The following is a 9836-nucleotide window of genomic DNA, read 5'->3' as shown; positions in this document are numbered from 1 at the left end:
CTCACTGGCTGATCTGCAACCTAAAAAAGGAGGGGAAGCAAAATACAGTACACTACACTTCCTCCTCCTGTGATTGGCTGTGCTGTGTGACCTGCTTGCGTTGTGCAGGAAGTCAGCTCAGCTGATTCTGGCCCTGATTCTGAGCCGGTCGCTCTGACAGAGCACTCGTTCTGAATCAGGGCCGGTCACAGCTACAGCGAGGGTCTCATGGCCGCAAGCCCCAGAGAGCTTTCAGCTCAAACAGAGCCGAAAGCTCTCCCACTGACATCACAGTGGGGTCGCCCCCAGACGGTAGGCGTTCTCATGGGAACACCTCCGTCTGGGCAGCCACCCCCCCGGCCCGCCCACCAAAGGGGGCGTGCTGTCACTCAACATCGACAGCACGACCCCTTTGGTGCGAGACCCGGAGCGACGGATTGCCGGCTCCATCGTGCGCATGTGCTCTGGGCCACCATCGACCCGGTTGCCAGCGCTCATCGCTTGCGACCGGGTCTGAATCAGGCCCTCTGTTCAGTTTTTACTTGCCAGGGAAAGGGTCTATATTTTGTTAATATGTAATTCTGAAAAGGTTTTACTTTCCATTTGAATCCTGCTACTCAAATTATACTTAAGTCTTTCTTGGAGGTAGTGTGCCTAAGTGCTTTTAAATAAGCAGGAGTATCTGGCAGCAGTAATATGAGTTAATTAAACATCTAGGGACATGGGCTTGAATCACAGCGAGTCATGTTCCCTTTTGTTAATTCTTCTTGATGAAAATTAATTTTGGTAAGGTTATGTCATGCCTGTTTATGTGTTCGTGTGTTGTGCAGCATAATTAGAGGTTTAACTCTCTACTGAAGTAATAATCTCTTCTTCGTCTTATAATAATAATAATCTTACTCATTTGGAATCTTTTCTGTTAATCATATATAATATGCAGACCTTGGTCATGGATCCTGTTGTATTGTTCTATATAAATATATATAGAAACGACTCCACTCTTCTCTTTGAATCTCCCATTGAATTTTCCAGCATTTCCAGTTTCTGCAGAACGTTGCAGCAGCAGCAATCTAAATGATTTCTCATGACCACTACTAGGGGTAAATTTACTAAGAATCGAGATTGATCGAGATGTCAATCTCGGGTGGTTTAAGGGTGGATTTTCATCTCGCAAATTTACAAAAGGTACAGTCGGGTGAGATAGAGAGAGATTTCTCTCTTCTCACTCGTAAAACTTGGGGGAGATAGTTAACTCGAATCAACTCACTATCTGGACAACTCGGAAGTACTTTTCACCTAAAATATATGTAACACCCCAATTTGGTGGAATGTCAGTGGGTGGATCGTACCTGCTGTTTTTCTGGGATCTGCTTAGGAATGGATCGCAGGATAGATCAGGGCCGCTCCTCTTTCAGGCTTCTACCATGGCAGAGAGACAGGAGACTCCCCTGGACCCAGCACAGTAATGACACACTTTAAAAGTGACATTAGTTTTGTTATGCTGGAATACTATGTCACACTAGTAAGGTATTAGGTGTAGGTTAACATGCAATGGTGCAGTATACAATATCAAGTACGAATACAGTGGCTTAAGTGAATTTCGAATACTCCTTTCTCAGCAGTCAATATAACAAGATATATAGTAAGAACTTACCTTTGCTATCTCTGTTTCTACAAAGTCCACAGGGTTGTACTTGGATCCACGGGCACCACGCAGTTAAAGCTTTTTCTGCTCCCAGGATGCTCTGGTCCATCCTCCTCTATACCCCGCCCCCGTGCCACAGGCACCTCAGTTGGTAAGTAGCCAAGGCCGGAGGAGGAAAAAAACAGAGAGAAGTAAGACTGGAACACACAAGAACCATAATCACAGAAAGGGAGACGGAAAACCGGTGACCAGCCACATAGCCCATATGAAGCCAGGTGCATCAGGGCGGGCGCCCTGTGGACCCTATGGATTTCGGAGAAACAGATAACAAAGGTAAGTTCTTATCATATCTCTTGTTTTCTACTTCAGGGTCCATAGGGGGTCCACAGGGTTGACCTTGGGGATGTCCCAAAGCAGTACAACTAAGGGTGGGGACACTCCTGTGCTGAAAGGAGAATCTTGTGCCCGAAGGATGCATCCTGAGAGGCAAAGGTGTCAAAAGCATAGAACCTTAGGTCTGGATGGAAGACCACGTGGCCGCCTTACACAGTTGAACAGCTGAGGCACCACAGCTAGCAGCACATGACCCACAGACCGAGTAGACCCACAGACCGAGTAGAATGAGCCTTAACAGAGGCCGGAACAGGCAAACCCTCCTGTGCATAAGACTCACAAATAACCAAACGCAGCCAACGGGCCAAAGTTTGTTTGCCGGCAGGCCAACCCCTCTTGTGAAAACCAAAGAGGACGAACAAGGAATCCGACTTCCGAATGGCATGGACCACATCTAAGGAAGCTTCACCAGCCGAGAGATCAGGTGACTGAAATGCCGGCACAACAATTTCCTGATTAATGTGGAACTTAGAAACCACTTTAGGTAGAAAACCTGGGCGAGTGCGAAGCACTGCCCTGTTCTGGTGAGAAATCAGTAAAGGAGGGCGACAGGAGAGCACCCCCAATTCTCAAACCCTTCTGGCTGAAGCAATCGCCAGTAGAAAAGCAGTCTTAACTGTCAACCATTTGAGTTCCACCGATTCAAGAGACAATGTTGAGGCAGAAGAAACGGAATGTCGATGGAGAGGCCCCGAAGATCGGAGTACCAAGGATGTCTGGGCCAAGCCGGAGCCACCAGCAGAAGCGTCCCACCATCCTGTTTGAATTTCCAGAGGACCCGAGGTAGCAGTACACAGGCAGCTTGTGATCGTGACGGGAGGCCATGAGGTCCACCTCCAGCAGTCCCCACCTGTCCAGGAGTAGTTGAAATACCTCTGGGTGAAGGGACCATTCCCCGGGATGCATGTCATGATGGCTGAGGAAGTCCACTTCCCAATTGAGGACTCCTGGAATGAAGACTGCCGAGATTACCAGAAGGTGGCACTCTGCCTAAGACAGGATGCGTGACACCTCCGCCATTGCTGCTGGACTGCGAGTCCCCCCTTGATGATTGATGTACGCCACCGTGGTGGTGTTGTCGGACTGAACTTGCACTGCCCTTCCTTGAAGAGCGTGACTGGATAACTGGAAGGCCCTGTACACAGCCCGAAATTCCAGAATGATAATGGGAAGAACTGCTTCTTCTGCCGTCCAACGGCCCTGAAGTGAAAGTGGACCTGACACTGCCCCCCAACTCCGGAGACTGGCATCTGTCATTAGCAGAACCCAGTCCGGGATCCAAAAGGGGCGACCCTTGGTGAGATGTGATGTCTGAAGCCACCAAGCAAACGACAGGCGCACCTCCAGAGACAACACCAGCATCTGAGTCCTGATCCGGTGTGGTAACCCTTTCCATTTGGATAGAATCAGCACCTGCAGGGGCCTGGAATGAAACTGGGCATACTCTACCATGTCGAATGTCGACACCATGAACCCGAGAACTCTCATTTCTGAGTGAACTGACACTTGGGAACTCTTCAGACAACTGCTCACTCGTAGTTATAGGGAGGAAACCTTTTCTGAAGTCAGAAAGATCCTTTGCTGACGAGAGTCCAGAAGGGCTCCCAAATGAACCATCCTTTGTGATGGAATGAGGGAGGACTTCTTCCAGTTTATCAGCCAACCGTGCACTTGCAGACAAGAGATCATCAGGTGCAGATGTTGTAAAATTACCTCCAGAGAGCCTGCCAGCGATTGGAGATCGTCCAGATATGGCAGAAGCCGTATACCCTGGCTGTGCAGATGGGCAGCCATGACCGCAATAATTCTGGTGAACAAAAGGGCAGAGACTGAAATTCTAAGTGAAGCTGACGTATAGCAAACTTCATACACCGCTGGTGTGAAGGTGCTATAGGAACATGGAGGTAGGCGTCCGGGATGTCCAGGGAGACCATATAATCCCCCAGTTCCATAGCCAGAATGATGGAATGCAAAGGTTCCATCCTGAATGTGGGCACTTTGAGGAACTTGTTCAACGATTTCAGGTTGATGATAGGCCGATGAGACCCATTGGGTTTCGGAACCAGAAACCAGAAACAGAGAAGAGTAGTAACCCATCCCACATTAAGAAAGCGGAACGGGAACAACAACCCCTGCTTTCAGCAAGGACTCTATGGCTTCCTGAATCTGCAAGGCCTTGGAAAGACTCGTGCAGAAGAACTGTTGGAGGGGGGGGGTCTGTGACGGAAGGAAAGGGCGTACCCCTGAGAGACCACTTCTCATACCCAAGCATCCGTGGTGGTATTGCACCAGCACTGGGCGAATTGAAGAAGTCGTTCTCCCACTCTGGGATCCCCCAGAGAGAGGCCCGTCCCATCAGGCTGAAGGCTTATCCTCTGGCTTGGAAGGAGGGTATCTAGTGCTCCAGGCCTGCTTCTTTGGTTTAGGGGCAGCCTTGGTTGACGACTGCCTCGGGAAGGACTGCCCCTTGGACTTACCCTGAGTACAAAAGGACCGAAAGGCTGAGGTCCTAGCCTTAGAAGGCGCAGCTGCTGATGGCAGAAATGCAGACTTAGACTTTGCCAGGGTATCAACAATTTTGTCCAGGTTAGAACCGAACAAAATCTCCCCATTAAAGGGTAAGGCCTCCAGACCCTTCTTGGAATCCGCATCCGCTTTCCAAGAATGAAGCCACAAGACCAGCGAGCAGAGACCGCTGCCTCCGAAACTCTGGAAGTCAGAAGACTGGCATCCAAAGACGCTTCTCCAATATAGGAAGCAGCATCCCTCATCTGTTCAGCTAAAGCACTCTGAACCTCCGGAGCTTCCAGTACCTTGGCCCAGCTATCAATGGCTTTAGCCACCAAAGAGATGGCCATGGACGGATGGGCCACCGTCCCTGAGAGAGAATAAATGGATTTTAAACAAGTCTCCACTTTCCTGTCTGTGGGATCCTTTAGGGATGAAATGGATGGCATAGGCAAGGTAGCACCCTTGATTAAGCGAGCAACATAAGAATCCACCGCAGGCGGGGTTTCCCACTTTTTGCACTCACTTCCAGGAAATGGATAACTAGATGCTAAACGTTTCTGTGGCTGGAACCTCTTACTAGGCGACTGCCAGGCCTCCGCCATATGATCAGTCAGCTGGTGAAATAGAGGAAAAACAGCCAAAGTCACTTTTGCCTGCTTAAAATTTGGATAATTGGACTTAGGGGCCGGGTCGTCATTGCCTATATCAAGAATGGACGGCACCGCCCGCACCGCCCGCACCAATGCCGGTACATTAATGGAAGATTTCGTCTCCACTTCCCGGGCAGGGGAATCCGAATCAGAGTCCTCAGGCAATTCCCCTTCATCCGAGGATGCATCTGAGTCTGATAGCTGCACAGACTGGGATGACATAACAGTGCGTTTAGAGACGCCTTTTGAGGTTTGTCACTATGCAACAAAGTTTGAAAGGCTGAAGATGAGGCCGCCAAACTCTGTACTGAACTGGAGAACACATCCACCCATGGCGGTTGACCCGCCTGCGGGAGACCCTGGAAGGGAATGACGGACTGCTGCGTCACCGAAGGAGACTGAATATCCATAGGGAACCCCATGAATGGATTAACAGTCTGAGGCTCCGGGGTAGACTGCAATAATGTTGTATACCCGGAGAAGGGGGGATGGCTGTTTGGGGTAACCCCCTATGGGGGAGTGCAGTCGGGACCGCCAGACGGTCCGCGATGGACGCCAGCACCTGAGAAAACACCGCCCAAGGAGGATCCTGTCCCGAAGTTGGGGGGTTAGAGGGACCACGTAATTGACGGCACCTCACACACAGCCCATCCTGTGATAAATCATCCATATTTACCCCTGCAGCGCAGTGTCTGCAGGAGAGCAGAGTGGGAGCCGTAGAGCGCTCAACTTCCTCATCAGACATGGTAAAAATATATATATACACAGATATATATAGCAACACAACAGGGAAGCTCAGTGTTCTTGGCGCACCCACAAGCATGCAGCACACAAGCTCACAGATATGGCACTGTGTAGTATACAACTGTATGTGACCGACCTCACAAATACATGCATTTATATAAGTGAGGTCCAAGAAAAGCCCTTCCCACACACACCTGTCAGGGCTGTAAGATAAGGAAAGGGATAGTTATAGACTGACAGTAAGTAGAAATAAAGCACAGACAGTCAGAACTAGCAAAAGTCACATACAATGCAGAAAGTCAATACTCACTGCACTTTGTCACTACAATCAACCGCCAAGATTCAGTGTCTGGTAGGGCTATAGTGCTGTGTACGCTGTCCTTTAGCAGGGGAGAGGTACACAGGGGAGATCTAGGAGATCTGCGCTGCCACTGGAAAGAAGATGGCCGCCGGAGACCTCAGAGGAAGAGTGGCCGTAGGAGGAAGCAGCTCAGCGTTGCCAGACCTGAGCGGAAAGGCGCGCTGAACTGAGGGGAGAAGCCGCTAGACAGGGAAGGCTGCCTCCATTGGCTAGCAATTAACCCTAGTGACGCTGGCTCCTGCTGCCGGCATTATTCCCTGGTGGTCTAGTGGTCCTGCAGGGTATTCCTCCGGAGAGGGGGAGCCCGCCACCACTGCTAGCACCTCCGGGCTGTCCCCAGAGACCGAAGGCATATGAGTGCATAGACACACGGGTCACCGCAAGCAGTGACCCGCATCTTACCTTATCCCCGATGCTCCGGCAGCAGCCGTGGGAGTACCCAGAGCCCGTGCTAGTACAGACTCTGCGGTCCCGCCGTGATCCCCAGATCTGTACTGGCATTGCGGCACCAGCGGGGTGTAGGAGCGGCTGCTTGGACGTCCAATGGACAGTCTGATGCTGCCGCTCTGAAGAGTTAATTTAAAACAAAAAAAATGTAATTACAAAAACTCTAAAAATAAGCTTAGGGGCTTCCAAGCAGCCCCCTGCGCTAAGGGTGACCCGACTCCAGCCGGGTATCAACTAAAACTGAGGTGCCTGTGGCTCGGGGGTGGGGTATAGATGAGGATGGACCCAGTGCATTCTGGGAGCAGCAAAAGCTTTAACTGAGTGGTGCCCGTGGATCCAGGTCCAGCTATACCCCAAGGTCAACCCTGTGGACCCCCTATGGACCCTGAAGTAGAAAAATAGCTACTATACGGTTGATTAACAATCACAACTAGCGCATCACCACAACATTAAGAATATTCATTGCATAACACTACAATTTTCTGTAAATATATTTATAATCAACTGTTCCATTGTAAGGTCTCTGTTTGAGCCGAAAGCTCTCCGGGACTTGCGGCCACGAGACCCTACCACAAGGGTCTTGTCGCAAGCCCAATGGTCGCGATGGTCTTGACCACTGGGACAAGAAAAGCGCCAGTCCTGTGTAAATGTGTAGTGGGACCAGGAAAAAGACTACTGGCGGCGATGCGTGTGTTATGCACAGCCTGGCCCGCCTCCTAGCGCTATTGGGCAAGCGCTCAGGGGGAGGGAACGGGCTCAGGTGTGCAGTACAGGACCGGCGCTGGAAGCCTAGCGCCTGTCCTGTGTAAATGTGTAGCACTGACCGCACTTATTGCGGTCGGCGCTACACTGGCTAACTAGGGCGGGTGGGCCGGTACCATGGCCGGCAGCGCCCCCCCCCCCCGCGCCGGCGGTCCAACGGCGCCCAGGGCACGCACCCCGCTCGCCCTGCCCTAGTTATGCCACTGCTTGCATACTGACAAAGCAGTTTTAGAATTTGTTTAATTTTTTTTTACGTTATTTACAGCACAACCCCTTCCATCAGAAGTGGGTGTGGCTGACCTCAAAACTGTGAATCCTTATATACCCATCTCTTCCACATAATAATTGAAAGATTGGATAATTCCATTTCACAATATTAAAACTTAGTAAATATATCTAAAATAATATATATGCATCAATATAAATTACATCATATCCATAACAAATATTAAATCTTTATAAGAATAACATTTCATGTTTACCAAAATGTACAAGACAGCCATAAAAAACATTAGAAAGACACAAAATAGGCAATTAATCAATTAGGTGCTGTTACTCCTAGAAACAGCACCCTATGTAACATTATAACTGATCGACATATTCTTACAGCACACCAGAAGAGATACATAATCTATGTTCCCAAATAAAAATAAATAAAAATATATAAAATCATATGGAATTGAAGCCGATTTCTATAAAGATAAAACATACAACATGTTAGACAGAATTAAGAGGAACAAACCCAAACTATATGACATAATATTCATATGTATTCATGAACGGATATCACTGCGACATTGAAGATATGCACACTCGCGGTGGTCAGCAGGCACTATATATGTGTATGTTTGAGAAAATTTTCTCAAACATGCACATATATATATATATATATATATATATATATATATATATATGTTTCCTCCGGGTGCTACAGTTTCCTCTCACAGTCCAAAATATATATACTGGTAGGTTAATGGGCTTCCGATGGTTGCGACCATCGGGGCTTGCGACAAGACCCTTGTGGTAGGGTCTCATCTGCTGAAAGCCCCAGTGAGCTTACTGCTCTAATAGAGCAGGAAGCTCACTACTGACATCACGAGTGACGTCAGTAGGGCCGCCCTCAAACGGCAGGCGTTCCTTCGGGAATGCCTTCGTTTGGCCAGCCACCCCCCCTGCCCGCCTACAAAACGGGGCGAGCTGTCGATCAACATCGACAGCCGCCCCCTTTGTAGCGAGCCCTGGAGCAAGTGAATTTCTAACTCGCTCCAGGGATCACGCACACGCATTGCGCATGCCACGCGTGCTCAGTGCCCCACCATCTACCCACTTGCAAGCGCATAGCGCTTGTGAGCGGGTCTGAATAATGGCCTTAGTGTTATGTGTGTGCTGATGTGAATGGCCAAATATTCTCTGTACAGTGGAATATGTGTGAGCTATATAAATAACTGATAATTATATATATATGTATAGGCATATATAAATGTAGAATGCTGAGATAACAAGAGATATGGTAAGAACTTACCTTTGTTATCTCTGTTTCTACAAGGTCCTTAGGGTCCACAGGGCCTTTACCTTGGGGTATACATAGGCTGGGCAACCAGTCCGGGTACCACATAGTTAAACTCCTTGTGACTCCCAGGATGCAGCAGGCTCCCCTCCTATAACCCGCCCCCCAGCCAAGGCACCGTCAGTTACCTTACCAAGTCAGAGGCCGGAGGAGGAGAAAATAGAAAGGAGAAAGTCCGGCACTCACAAGAATTCCATACTCACAGACAGGAGGCAGAAAACTGGCGACCAGAACAAGACCCTTCTGAAGCACAGGGTGTCAGGGCGGGCACCCTGTGGACCTTACAAAGGTAAGTTCTTACCATATCTCTTGTTTTCTACTTCAGGGTCCTTAGTGTCCACAGGGCCTTTACCTTGGGGATGTCCCAAAGTAGTACCCTTCAAGGGCGGAGACGCTCCTGTGCAGACAGGAGAATCCGCTGCCCAAAGGAAGCATCCTGAGAGGCGAAGGTATCGAAAGCATAATACCTCACAAAGGTCTGAACCGTAGACCACGTGGCCGAAGCGCCATGCCGAGCTGCCCGTGAGGGACCGACAGACCTCGTAGAATGAGCAGTGACCGAGGGCAAAACAGGAATGCCCTCATGAACATAGGCCTCGGAAATCGCCAAACAAATCCAACAGGCCAAAGTTTGCTTACTGGCCGGCCAACCTTTTTTTCGAAAACCGTACAACACAAACAAACAATCCGATTTCCGGAAAGAACAGGTGCGCTCCACATAAATGCAAAGAGAGTGAACCACATCCAACATGGCCTCACCCGCCGACAAACCAGAAG

This window comes from Taudactylus pleione, unplaced genomic scaffold, assembly GCF_031769625.1.
Source record: "Taudactylus pleione unplaced genomic scaffold, aTauple2 ptg000026l, whole genome shotgun sequence".
NCBI lineage: Eukaryota > Metazoa > Chordata > Amphibia > Anura > Myobatrachidae > Taudactylus > Taudactylus pleione.
This window is presented reverse-complemented; position numbering follows the sequence as displayed.